Below are 14,500 nucleotides of genomic sequence, written 5' to 3' on the forward strand. Positions count from 1 at the left end.
GTTTCTTATATAAAACTTCATATCATATGCCAACCCCAACCTCTGTAAACTTTATTCTGATAGTATTCCTGCAAGTAAATATATACACAACATATTTACACACACACACATTTTTATTATTTAAGGCTGGCTATCCCCCCCCTACACACACATTTGCCTGCATGAGTAGCCAGACTAGATCTCTTTTACAGTTTTCACATTCCCCATATCTGATCAGAGGTTCTTCCCAAATGTATGCGCATGTCACACGCACACACACACACGCATACACATACACATGGACATGCATACACACACATCCCTATCTCCATTTCGGAAATGTTCTTTGCTTTGCTGGGAGCAGCAAGCCACTGTCTGTTCTGAGTGCAGACCATGGTCCCTCTTGTTCTGAATTCAGGTGAGTTGTCACCATGAATGGATGAATTTTCTGTGGGGGAGATAGGATCATCCTCCTATCTGTTTCTCACACCTCCTGTGTGTCTGCTGTTGCCGGGATTAGAAACCTTAACCCGAGTCTGTTCCTCTCTCTTGCTGGTTCTGCTCCCTGGTATGTGTGCAGCTAGTGACTGTGCAGGTGTCAGGAGACCTCTCAGCCTGCTTTAGGCAAAAGCCAGAGAATAAAAGAGAGGATCTTTCAAGACATATACAGCCCAATACAGAGGTATTGCATAAGGTTGTACACAAGAAGGAACAATACACCTTCAGCTGCCATGTTGCCCTCCCAATACACCTTCAGCTGCCATGTTGCCCTCCCTGCCAGACCACAGGCTTCTGTGAGCCGAACCCCGAAAGACTGGACACAGAGGAAGTATCAGTGACTGTTTTGGGAGAGATGGAAGAAGAATTCCAGAGGAACATGTAAGCTGGTGCAAAATAACTGAGTTCATATGAGGTGAATTTCTGTGTACTGCCCTCCTTCTGTTGATTTCTTCTACATTGGAAGAAGAGTCTTGAATCTGAAGCCATATTATACAAGTATGTATAATATATTCACTAAGGATGTCAGTGAAAGTCACTACACTTGTTTGAAATGACAGCAATGTATCTACATTTAGCCTACCCAATTAATCCTTTTGTATTAAATACTTGGTAATTCAGCCTAATCCATTATGTCCCTTTAAAAAAAAAAAAAAAAAAAAAGCAAAAGTCATTTTTACTCAAATATGGATGAAATACAAATCAGGCTTCAGAGACAACTCTTTATGTGCTATAAGTCATCTGACACTTTTGTGTCAGCCATCTCTCATGCTGCCACAGTGGCAGGATATTACAGGATCAAAGCAAATTTGCAGGTGTGAATAACAAGTGCTGCTCTGAGCACGCTCTCCCAGCTCCCCCAGGTAACTGCGAGCTGCGTGCAGATCAGCTCTTTAACATTCTCTAGCTGAGCCTGTGGAGACGCCTGTGTCTGGGCGTCTGCCTCCATGGTCACCCTTGCGGAGCCCTGTCGCTTGCCTTCAATGGACACTCTTGCTGCTTTCCCACAATTGGACAACCTTGGAAAACGCTCACTTGCACCTGTGCCTAGACTTCTTGTCTCTTTGCTATTTTACTGGCCTGGGTTTGGGGCCTCTGTTGTGTCACTCTGTCACCTCCAACTTTGTCTGCCACAGTCTTTGGGGTACATACAGGTGGTCACCTGCCTTTGTATCTGGAAAGCGCTTCAAAGGGCGGGGAGCCTGCATGTGTAGCAGATGGACAGGTGCATCTGGGACCGATGCATCACAGCCCGAGCACTTTTACAGCGTGACTCCAGCACACTCCTACCTGCTCGGGTGTGCACAGCTGGAGTTTCCTGGTACCATCATTGGAAGCAATATGGGATGGTCTCAGAGCTGTGATAGCCCTCCTTCCTTGTTCTGCTCACACGAGCCCTTGAAAGTCGGTTTTTCTCCCGTTTTGCGCACAGCAGGTATATCCTATTCTTGAACAATTTGCTGAAAAGCAGTAAATGAGGTCCTTTCTTGAAGGCAGAATTCTTTTCTCCTTTCTCTACTTTCCAAATCTACTCCTTTAATCGGAGCCCTTTCTCTGCCTTTCCCTGAAGGGTTAGGGTTGTCTGGCCACATAAATACGTGAGTAACCACTGGGACCTCTTCCAGGAGGACAGGACCAAAGAAACAGAATAGTCCAGTAGCTGGTTTTAGATAGGGTCTTTACACAATTGCGTTCAGATTAACAAACTGGCAAACACATCAGTGTCTCCACTTTAGTTTCATGAACTAAGAAAATAAATGAGGAGGAACACAATTCAGTAGGCTACAGACAACCAGAATTCACTGCCTCGGAATTTTTTCACTGAAAGTGCCTGCCATATGTCTAAGACCAGAGACAGACAGCAACTTATGCATAAGCTACCACTCCCTGTCTCTGGGACCGGGTTTCTAGCAGCGAGAAGGTGGAATAGGTCTGGACACACCTCTGCGGTGAAATCCATGCAAAAACCCGCTTCGTACCCGACAGGAAGATAGTGTGTCAGTTGCTTCCCTATGCCTGAATTACAGGTTTGTAGAGCTCAGGACAAGGAACGTGCATTTGGGTAACATGATTAGAAAGTTGTGGGGGCACTGCTGAGTTCCAGAAGTGGACTGGTCACCTTGGCCAGTACTAGCTGAGGAAGCAGAGGTGAGTTAGTCCCCAGGTATTGCATGGGATTACTTGCTAGGACTCTGTATAAAGCAGCACAGGCTGAAACAGATGCACTGCAGGAAACCAGGGATGAACAGTGGGGAAGACTGCCTGCAGAAGGGGATGTGAACGGAAGCTGGGAGTAGATGTTTCAACACCCGACACTGTTTGGATTTACATCTTTTAGCTTTAGATTGTCTACTATAAAGTAGAAGCAGAACGCTTATCACTTAAAATTGTAAGTAAACAGATCTCTTTATTCTAGAGTAACATAGCACATTTGTTATCTCACCAAAAATAGATTCTTTTCTGATGTTGTAGGGTAGAGAATCTGAAACCAACAGCGTATGTGTAGGAGCTTCAATCCATTCAACTGGCGGCATCATTATACCTCACATCCTTAGGACTGCTTATGTGATGTGCAGGCAAGGCTCGGGCAGGTCATATGTCCTGTCACTCCATCCTTCAGTGCCTTTTGATCTGTTTAGCAGCTCCTTGTGATAACCTAAGGAAGAGGGTGAGGGTGTTGAGACTCAGATTGACCCGTGTCTTTTGTAAATTCCTCTTCCTTTCTTCCTTCCTTCACCCCTAGAGCCCTTTATTTCCTCAGAGATGAGCTGGGACAGGTACGTACTTCAGACTATCTCAGAGGCACTTAGCCCTGATTAATGCCTCTGAAATTAAAGCTTGTTGTCTTCCTAATACTGATACAGACCATAAAGCATTCTGTCTTACAATAAATGAAGCACCTGGAGCTCTATACTGAGTGCTGTTCCCTTCTCGATAGCAGAAGTGCTGGGGTAATGGTGACCACCACTAACAGTTACTGGACATTTCTTATGTAAGTAACTTAAGACAGTGTGGTGAGTTTTTAGTTCATCAGAGTGATTAAGAAATAGACATGATTGTTATCCTATTCTCTGTATAATAAAGACATTAATAAATTGGTCCAACTTCATACAGCTAGTTAATGTGGGACCCAGGATTTGAACTCTGGAACCCATGCTCCTGACTCCTAAGGCTTCCAAAGAACCACATTCTAGAATCACATAATCAGATAACTATAGGACTCAGAATACCTGTAATAATCATATGGTCTTGTTTCCTCTTTTGCCAGTAAGGAAACTGAGTACCAGAATGTTCAGTGACTTGCACAAGACCACAGGGCTAGACTGGAACACAGCTGGGATTAGCCCCAAGCCCTCCTGCCTGCCTGCCAGGCTTCTTTCAGTTACAGCACACTGTGTCATCATTAAATGTTCATTTTTAAGATAAAGTTCATTATAAAAACTTTATCCGAGGTTCTTAAAATGTTATCCGTCTATCTAGAAGAAAAGAATATCATGTGCATATGTGTGTTTCAAGAACTTTCCCAGGTCTTGGCTAAGTCAGAGAGGTCATATCTTGGCAACTTGGGAGACACAGGAGACCCAGTGCCTGAGCTTACCAGCTCTAGGAACCCTGACCTGTGCCTGTTATCCTGCCACCCCAGTCCTGAAGCTGCTGCCCTCTTCTCAGGCAGTGTGAAGGATCCAAGCAAGCCGCTGGTGAGGGGTTGCCTGGCACATCATCCTGGGTGATCCCCGGCCCCAACTGCCCCCAGCTCTGCCATATCTGACCTGCTCACACGTCCCTTGTCGCAGTTCGTTCGCACCTTGCACTTAGCAGCCCATCCCAGCAGGGCAGCTGGCTCAGCTGCAGAGAGCCCCACGGTGGTGGCAGTGATTCCATGCACCTACACAAAGGAACTCGGTATCCTTTAAAAACCCTGCTCCTACAGAAAACCCATTCCTGTGTCCTCCCACTCCTGTTGAATACAAACTTTCCTTCCCAACACAATTCCCTTTATTTCAAAGTGTAGCATCAAAGTGCAGCGAGAAGGGCCTCAGAAGCAGCTGCCGGTCACAAAATAGTGACTGCTTCCAGCTGCTGTCGGAGGATCGCACCCTCCCAGCCCCATCTGCCAGGGCCTCAAGACCCCTCCAGCTGCCCTCTGCCAACTCCCCAAGTCTAGAATATCCCTCTCTTCCATATCCACCCATGGAAACAGCACTCCATATTTCTGTCTCATTTGTAAGGTAGTTTTCCTTACGAAGCTTTGCATACCTTTCTTTGGAATTAGCATGCTTCTGACTGCCAATAGCAGTTTTCATTTTTAAAATTTTAATGAACATTTACTTGTGCTGAGCATGTTCTAGGTGCTTTACAAGGAAAGAATTGAGTTAATATTCATAACAACTCTCTTATCCCATTTTACAGATGGGAAAATGAAGCCAAGGTCACACAGCTAATAAATGGGACCTGGCTTTGAACCCAGACAGTGTGGCTCTAGGGAATGTGCTCTTGACCAGTAAACTTACCCCTCATTCTGCCTTGAGTGAGTTTGTTGTTTACACATCTGTCTGTCAGTGACTATTAGAACTATGTCTCCTTGCTCTCTGCATCCCCAGCAATGCCCAGTCATGGCTTTCAGGGCTGTCTGAATGACTGGCAGGACAGCCTGGACACCACAGCCCTGAGCTACGCACAGAATTTCCCTCATTGCAGCCACAGTGTTGGTCCCTTAGGTCTCCTGTCTCTTAATCTCTCCCAGCTTTATGTTGTTTGTAAAATAAGGATAATAGTACTTACCCCACAAAGTTAATGGGAGCAGGCATATCATCAGATAGCGTTAGGAGTTGGAATCGTTTTCACCAGCATGTGATCTAGTCTTTGGCACATAAGGAAACTGGGGGCCAGAACAGTTCTGTGACTGGCACAAAGTCATAGATCTATACTGTGACCCTGACACATGTGAAGACTGACAATGACAGAAAATAGGCATTTCTTTTCTCAACAGATATATCACGTACCACTCTAAGAAATGTCCTCTCTGATGTACCTGGCGGCATATATATGTATTCTAATAATGTCATTGCTCCAAAGATTCCTGAAGTTCTTCTTTCAGAATAATCTGTAGAGTAGTATGTGACACTCTCTGTTTGTTGCCCTTGCTGGTGGCAAATCTCCCTCCCCTGGCCACCTGGAGGACTTACATTTGGGGACTAGCTAAAAGTCAAGCTGAACCTCTTGAATAAGATGGGGAACAAGCAGTGGAAATAACGTGTCTCCTGAAAGTCTGGCTGCGGTTTGAGTGATGCTGCTTTCTGATTAAGTTTTCATCAAGATGAGGTAAGAGAGGAAAGTAACAAGACAGATTTCTCGTGTGGTTTGTAGGATAACACTTAAAATTCCACAAGGGGACCAGGCTGCATGTTTCTTTACAGCTGAAGAAAACCAGCATTGTGGATACAGATGTGACCTTGTGCTTATAAGTATTGTATGCCCATTAAATAATAACATTAATTAATAGATGCAATTGGAAAACAGAAGCCTTGTGAGGGTACTTTAGGCAGGACCGTAAAGGCATGAAAGAGAGATTTACTTACGATATGAAGTTATTTCCCAAACTCAAACTATCCAGACTTCCAGAAGCACTTGATTGGCTGCCAGCTTTGAAATAATCTTCAAGGATGTTTCCCAAGGAAGGTCCCCCCTTCCAAATAAAGCCAGTCTGAAAGGAAGAATCTAGGAAAGCTATGATAAGCCAGGTACTTAATCAGCAACTTTATATATACTTTTAAAAATCTCATCTAATCTTCACACCCTCCCTAAGAAGTTAATAATATGATCTCATATGATGCATGAGAAAACAGGCTCGGGGTGGAAGTCACCTGCTGCACCATCACAAGGAAGATGGAAAAAAATCCACGTCCATGTTACTCCGTCACACTGAGACCAGAGCAATCTGTGTTCTCAGGATATTTAAATGAGTAATGTTTTACTCCTGTGAGACCTCTAAACCAAAAGGTTTGGGGATACAATAAATCTGTTATCTTGGAAACAAAGCTGGCAGCTGCTCGTGGCTGGGCTCTGTGTGGTAGCTGTGCTTCATGGCAATGTTTCTGCTCCCACTATCCAATGTCCATCAAACCTCTTCTCAGCCGGCCCAACACAACTATTAATAGAAGTATGGATACTCTGTTTGGATATCTTCTTCAATACAAACAAAGAAGATTTTTTTTGTTTGTCTTAAAAACTCTTGACAAATCAAAACTTGTAACTGCCTTATTCTTTTTCCTCCCTTCTTCCCCTTTAAAGTTGTGTTTATTGGATTACATTATGGTGCCCCCAACTTAAGAGCTAACAATTACATTTCTTAGTCCTTCTTCATCATGGGTTTCTTAGCAAAATGAGTACTCATGCGCATGCACATAAACACACCTTCAGTTCTGCCCAGGCTCCCTCCTGCGGACTAGGAGAGTTGCTGACACAGGGGGCAGAGCAGAAACACAGCAGCTTGTGCTAACGGACAAAGGAGGATGATGGTTTCAGAGCGTGCATTCTGCTCTCCTGCCCCACCCCTCCACCCGTCTCCTGTTCTGCCCCCCCACAAAAGGCAGCTGAAGTCATTTCAGGACTTCCTACTTTGTTTCTGTTCAAGAGGCCAAGCCTCCAGGTAAGACTGAGGAAAGCGTAAAGTACCTTGAGTTACGTCTTCCCAAAGGGCCCTGCAGCTGGAGTCAGAGCCTGTGTTTCAGCCTCTCCTTCATCACCATCTAATTTACTGCCTTGAGCAAGCCACTTGCCCTCCCTAGCCCTGCCTGTTGCTTCTTCCTTCCAGAAGCACGAGGAAATACAAGGAATGAAAAGGATCGAGACCAGCCTGGCCCTTGCTAGGTCTCTTCTGGGCAAATCACATGCTCTTCCAGCCACTAAGTGAGGCCACAGATATCAGAATGCAGGCATCCAGTGTGTCCAGTTCAAAGTAGGAACTGCTCGGTGGATGGGAGTTGCGACAATCTTGAAAATGAGTGTTTGGAAATTGACTGTCTCCGGGATTCCTCACAGCTGTATTTGATTTGAATCCCCTTCTCCAAAACCACCTATTGTGTTGGGAGTTAATCAAACCACACTGATAGGCAAATAGACATGCCAGTCTCCCTCTCCCTCTCTCTCATCTTCTCAGATAAGGTTTGAGGGAGAGAGGAATCAGCAGAGGGTTCCCCCAGCTGTCCCTTCACGATCATAAGCCATGCACAATTGTCAGTACTTACCTCTGCCCTCCTCCTTCTCCAGGACACCCTGCCTCCTCTCTCCAGGCCTCCGTGGGCTCCTTGGCCTCTGAATTCCTGTAGACATCTAGGGTCCAGATCACAAACTATCACTTAATAGTCAGAATTTTCATTTTTTCAATTTCCATTTTTGGATAAACTTGGCACATGGCTGTTTTCATCACATTTTATCAATTAATCCAGTGGTTCCCAAATGTATCTACACTTCAGAATGGCCTAAGGGGAGGGGGGCTTCAATAAACTACTGATACCTCTGTCCCACCCCAGAAATTATGATTTAATTAGAGTGTGGCCTGGGCTGTAGAATTTGTTAAGACCTCCCTCCCCCCAACTAAGTGATTCTAATATGCAGGCAAATTTGGGAACCACTGACTTCTTAGAACTCTCTGCCATAGGACCTATAATCATGCCCTATTTACAGATGAAGCCCCTGCAGGTGAGCAAACTCCAGTGAGCCCCTCTAGCTCACGTCAACACTGCGTGAGAGCCGGGGCTCCAGGCTGGCCAGACTCTGCGGCTGTGCTATCTCAATCCTTGCTGCCCACAGTGTGGTTCAGAGACCACAGTTGTGAGGGTACTTTAGGCAGGACCGTAAAGGCATGAAAGAGAGATTTACTTACGATATGAAGTTATTTCCCAAACTCAAACTATCCAGACTTCCAGAAGCTCTTGATTGGCTGCCAGTTTTGAAATAATCTTCAAGGATGTTTCCCAAGGAAGATCCCCCCTTCCAAATAAAGCCAGTCTGAAAGGAAGAATCTAGGAAAGCTATGATAAGCCAGGTACTTAATCCGCAACTTTATATATACTTTTAAAAATCTCATCTCATCTTCACACCCTCCCTAAGAAGTTAATAATGTGATCTCATATATGCATGAGAAAACAGGCTCGGGGTGGAAGTCACCTGCTGCACCATCACAAGGAAGATGGAAAAAAATCCACGTCCATGTTACTCCGTCACACTGAGACCAGAGCAATCTGTGTTCTCAGGATATTTAAATGAGTAATGTTTTATTCCTGTGAGACCTCTAAACCAAAAGGTTTGGGGATACAATAAATCTGTTATCTTGGAAACAAAGCTGGCAGCTGCTCGTGGCTGGGCTCTGTGTGGTAGCTGTGCTTCGTGGCAATGTTTCTGCTCTCACTATCCAATGTCCATCAAACCTCTTCTCAGCCGGCCCAACACAACTATTAATAGAAGTATGGATACTCTGTTTGGATATCTTTTTCAATACAAACAAAGAAGATTTTTTTTGTTTGTCTTAAAAACTCTTGACAAATCAAAACTTGTAACTGCCTTATTCTTTTTCCTCCCTTCTTCCCCTTTAAAGTTGTGTTTATTGGATTACATTATGGTGCCCCCAACTTAAGAGCTAACAATTACATTTCTTAGTCCTTCTTCATCATGGGTTTCTTAGCAAAATGAGTACTCATGCGCATGCACATAAACACACCTTCAGTTCTGCCCAGGCTCCCTCCTGCGGACTAGGAGAGTTGCTGACACAGCGGGCAGAGCAGAAACACAGCAGCTTGTGCTAACGGACAAAGGAGGATGATGGTTTCAGAGCGTGCATTCTGCTCTCCTGCCCCACCCCTCCACCCGTCTCCTGTTCTGCCCCCCCACAAAAGGCAGCTGAAGTCATTTCAGGACTTCCTACTTTGTTTCTGTTCAAGAGGCCAAGCCTCCAGGTAAGACTGAGGAAAGCGTAAAGTACCTTGAGTTACGTCTTCCCAAAGGGCCCTGCAGCTGGAGTCAGAGCCTGTGTTTCAGCCTCTCCTTCATCACCATCTAATTTACTGCCTTGAGCAAGCCACTTGCCCTCCCTAGCCCTGCCTGTTGCTTCTTCCTTCCAGAAGCACGAGGAAATACAAGGAATGAAAAGGATCGAGACCAGCCTGGCCCTTGCTAGGTCTCTTCTGGGCAAATCACATGCTCTTCCAGCCACTAAGTGAGGCCACAGATATCAGAATGCAGGCATCCAGTGTGTCCAGTTCAAAGTAGGAACTGCTCGGTGGATGGGAGTTGCGACAATCTTGAAAATGAGTGTTTGGAAATTGACTGTCTCCGGGATTCCTCACAGCTGTATTTGATTTGAATCCCCTTCTCCAAAACCACCTATTGTGTTGGGAGTTAATCAAACCACACTGATAGGCAAATAGACATGCCAGTCTCCCTCTCCCTCTCTCTCATCTTCTCAGATAAGGTTTGAGGGAGAGAGGAATCAGCAGAGGGTTCCCCCAGCTGTCCCTTCACGATCATAAGCCATGCACAATTGTCAGTACTTACCTCTGCCCTCCTCCTTCTCCAGGACACCCTGCCTCCTCTCTCCAGGCCTCCGTGGGCTCCTTGGCCTCTGAATTCCTGTAGACATCTAGGGTCCAGATCACAAACTATCACTTAATAGTCAGAATTTTCATTTTTTCAATTTCCATTTTTGGATAAACTTGGCACATGGCTGTTTTCATCACATTTTATCAATTAATCCAGTGGTTCCCAAATGTATCTACACTTCAGAATGGCCTAAGGGGAGGGGGGCTTCAATAAACTACTGATACCTCTGTCCCACCCCAGAAATTATGATTTAATTAGAGTGTGGCCTGGGCTGTAGAATTTGTTAAGACCTCCCTCCCCCCAACTAAGTGATTCTAATATGCAGGCAAATTTGGGAACCACTGACTTCTTAGAACTCTCTGCCATAGGACCTATAATCATGCCCTATTTACAGATGAAGCCCCTGCAGGTGAGCAAACTCCAGTGAGCCCCTCTAGCTCACGTCAACACTGCGTGAGAGCCGGGGCTCCAGGCTGGCCAGACTCTGCGGCTGTGCTATCTCAATCCTTGCTGCCCACAGTGTGGTCCAGAGACCACAGCATCACCTAGGAGCTTGTTCACAGTGCACATTTTCAGGCCCCACAAAGTCACACCTACTGAATTTGTTCAGAAGCCCTCCAAGAGAGTCTCATGCCTGCTTCACTTTGATAACAGCTGCTGTAGTCATGTCAAATGCCCTGAAGGTTACAGTCATGTGCTGGCAGCCTCGGGAGCCACAGCTCTGGCCCCTAGCCATCCTCTGACTTTAATTTACCTGGATATTATCTGGGCTGCTGGTTTAAAATGACCCACCTCAAAGATCTTGTTTCAGGAAGTTAGAAATCCTGGAGTTACAGCGCTTTCTGTGCTGTTTCGTGTTTGTAAGTTGTAAAGCCAACAAGGATCACCCCTTTGGAGCAGGGACCGTACATCTATTCCTGCCGCCCTCCGGCAGTAATGAGCAGGTGGCAGGGCTCAGGACTGTTAGCCTGACTGATGGCCTGATGGAACCACCGCCAGGGCACTAAGGTAATTAGACGATCGGGTTCCGGACCTTGCTTTCTGGGCTGGAGGTTGCCGCCTGACATGATTAGGATGCGTGGGAGGCGCAGCCTCTCCTAGAAGCTGTGCAGACAGCGCTGGGCTGCAGGAGGCAGCCAAGCCAGGAGCACGATCAGAGTAGGGGAGCCTCCAGTTCCTTGGTTCCTGGGCTCCAACGGGCACCTCCAAACCAGTAGTTCCAGCATCTCTGTATTAAGACCTTAAAGGACAGGAGGCGACTGCGAGCCCCACAGTCTCCAGACATAGAAAGTCTAAATGCAGCGAGAACGAAGCATATTTTGTCTTCCTTTTCCTTTTTTTTTTTTTTTTTAAAGCAAAATAATAACTTGACACAAGTACAAGCAGTTAAAAAGATACTAAAAGGAAACCCAATTTAGAAGGGCTTTTAGTAGGCTGAAAACCGATGTGGCAAACCATTTCGGGATATTCTGGGAGATGAGATGGGGAGGACCGGATTCGAAATGCCTGGGCCGCCTGTTCTGGGTCCGCCCCGCCAGGTGCCTGTGCTTGGGAGGGGCCCTGCCCAGCACGCGTTCTGGAAGGAAGCGGCCCCGCGCCTCCTCCCTCGCAATTACCGCCCGGTCGGAGGCATCCGGGCGGCGCGAAGTCAGCACCGTGCCGAGCAGTTGAGAGCAGATCGCATTTTCTTTTCATTGTTCCCTCGCTTCGCTGGGAGAGCCGCGGCACCTGTTCTGCGGAAGCGCGGCCCAAGTTGGAAGCCCTGGCGGCTGCTGCCTGCGGCCGACGCGCGGGGGCGCCCGGCTGCATCCGCGGGGGGCCAGGAGCCTGACAGCCTGGAGCTGGGTACGGGGGCAGCCAGCCCGGGAGGGCCCAGGGTCGGATTTCGGATGGAACCAGAGCTCGCTCCAGGGAGTTGAAGGAGTTGGGAGCGCACCTCCCAATAATTCCAAAGAAACCGAGCTTTCAGTGCATGCAAGGGGCATATGATTTCCCTGATTTCTGGGCACTGACGCACCCCACTGTCATATTTCTGAAAATTCAAGAACAAGGAGGTTAAAGAATCTAAATGGAAGATTAGGTGACCATCCAAAATATCATACATCAATTGCATCTTGTAATTAGTAAAATCGTTGTTATTACTTAAGATAAATCTTGATAAGGTGTTTTTATTAGGTAAGATAAACCTGGTATAACTACGTTGCGGATGTGTGTGTTCTGTTCAGTTGTCATTTTCAGAGAAATGAATTTTTAAAGTGTATATTCACCGATAATTATTTTTAAAGTGTGCCTGTATACGATGTATGTAGTTTTATATCTATCCCACTACCTTCTGCTTGCATAACTGAAGTCACAAAAAGGTAAAAGCTAATGCCCTAATATACAGGAGAATCTAGTATATCCCATATAAGCATATTTGCTAACTGGCCTCATAAAAGTGTGGTGCTGGACACTCTTGAAATGAAATCATTGTTACTGTCAAATTAGACATCTCCACAAATATACATGATCTGCTCAAACTGACTTTACATCTGGGAAAGGAGAAATTGTAGGTCTCTCTTACTCTGGGATATTTTTGATAGAGCAAAGGTATCCATTATGTAAATTTCTGAGATATTATAGATAAGCCCTTTATAAAGTTACAAATAATATTCCCATAATGAGGGGGGAAAAGATTCCAAAGAAGACTGAACACTTACCGAGGGCAGGGACCATCATTGTCACCTGCTCTGCAGTATCTGCAACTCCCAGCATATCTGGTTTACGTCTTGCCAAGTAAAGGTAATGAGGCTTCCCTGGAAGGGCCCTGAATCCATAGCCAGAAAGTTTCACAAGGAGGCAGCTAAAATAAGCAGCCACATAGCTCATGGGGAACATCAGTGCGCCTCAGGGGGTTGGCATTCTGGGAGAGGTCCTCTCAGCTCAGATTTCTTTTTTGTAAACTTTCCCAGTCTGGAACTTTCCTTTCTACACTGAGCCTATCACTGTCTGCATGAGATTCAGTTTTATATGTATACATTGCATATTTAGTGTGCACAGGACACAGCGATCAGGTGTTGCAGGGTTTGCAGAAATAAGCAAAACAACACCGTTTATGTGCTGGCCAGGAATAAGCTTACAGTCAAACAGTGCAAGAAGGGCATGATACCAGGGTCAGAACAAGCATGTTTCATCAGGGCAGCAAAAAGAGCTCACCTTTATGGAGGAGACTCTGAAGGAGTGCAGCATGTGAGATGTACTTCGAAGAATGCAAAATATCTTCAACTAGGAAGAAATGGATGGGAGGAGAACATTCTAAATAGAAGGAATGGTGCGAGTAGGAGTTTGGATTATTGGGTATGTTTGGCAATCAGGGCAAGCACTTGTCCTTCAACATAAAATATATGTGCATAGAAAAGACAGCTATAAAAGATAAGACCGGAAATGCTGGTTGGGGCCATATTTAAAAAATGGTTCTTACGTGCCTGGCCAAATAATTTTTATTTACTTTCAGAAAGTAGTTAGAAATAGGAGATTCTTGAGCAGAACAAGTAAATGGCATTGGGATTACACATTGAGAGAGTTTTTCTGGTATTGGGATACGTAGAATGCCCATGCAGGAAGACACTAGAGCCTAAATTTAGGATTGTGGCAGAGGAACTAAGAAGTTGGAAACCACACTTTGAGAGCTACTTCAAAGACACTCCTAGCCTTGGCAAATGGTTGGGTTTTGGAGAAGGAATGGGTTGATTAAGGGAATCATAGCAGTCACATAGGAAGTCAGGAGGAGAGCAGTGGCTGTGGGGCGAAGAATTCTCTTTTAGACTTATGGTCTTTGAGGTGCTGCTAGGACCTCCAAGGGAAATGCTCACAAAAGAAGTTAAAAATCAAATTCAGAAGGCTGGGCACAGTGACCCATGCCTGTAATCCCAACACTTTTCAAGGCCAAGGCAGGAGTATCACTTGAGACCAGGAGTTCAAAACCTGGGCAGCACAGCAAGACCCCATTTCTATAAAAAATAAAAGAAGTAGCTGTGCATGGTGACATGTGCTTGTAGTCCTACTTACTCACGAGGCTGAGGAGGGAAGATCGCTTGAGCCCAAGGGTTCAAGATTACAGTAAGCTGTGATCAAGCCACTGTGCTCCAGCCTGGATGGCAGAGCAAGACCCTGTCTCTAAAAAAGAAAACAAAACAAAAACAAACAAACAAAAAACATTAAATTCAGCACATGGAGAAACAGGGCTAGAGTTACAGAATAGAAACTCATCCATGGAGGGGCAGGGACAGGAGTAGATGAAAATGCCAGGAATCCTGGGGAGGCAGAAGAGGCCAAGGACAGAGCCTTGAGATGAGATGGTCACATGTTCCTGCCCAGCCTCTGGTCCTGCTCTCCCCTCATCATGATGTCTAGAAGAACATTCTTACCAAAAAAAATATATAAATAT

At 45.6% G+C, this 14,500-nt stretch overlaps 1 protein-coding gene and 1 long non-coding RNA gene across 4 annotated transcripts in view; one reads left to right on the top strand and one right to left on the bottom strand.

The window, feature by feature from the left end:
* PTPRM (protein tyrosine phosphatase, receptor type, M) overlaps positions 1-14,500 on the top strand; it is a 704,023-nt gene that overhangs the window by 652,762 nt on the left and 36,761 nt on the right. The window lies entirely within an intron of this gene.
* LOC105549714 lies at positions 2,861-11,317 on the bottom strand. The gene is made up of 4 exons (XR_001007594.1): positions 11,140-11,317; positions 10,030-10,114; positions 6,892-6,972; positions 2,861-3,133 (listed from the first exon to the last, which is right to left on the bottom strand). It is a non-coding gene; the product is annotated as an uncharacterized LOC105549714 (long non-coding RNA).

Source organism: Mandrillus leucophaeus, unplaced genomic scaffold, assembly GCF_000951045.1.
Source record: "Mandrillus leucophaeus isolate KB7577 unplaced genomic scaffold, Mleu.le_1.0 Scaffold453, whole genome shotgun sequence".
Taxonomy (NCBI): Eukaryota; Metazoa; Chordata; class Mammalia; order Primates; family Cercopithecidae; genus Mandrillus; species Mandrillus leucophaeus.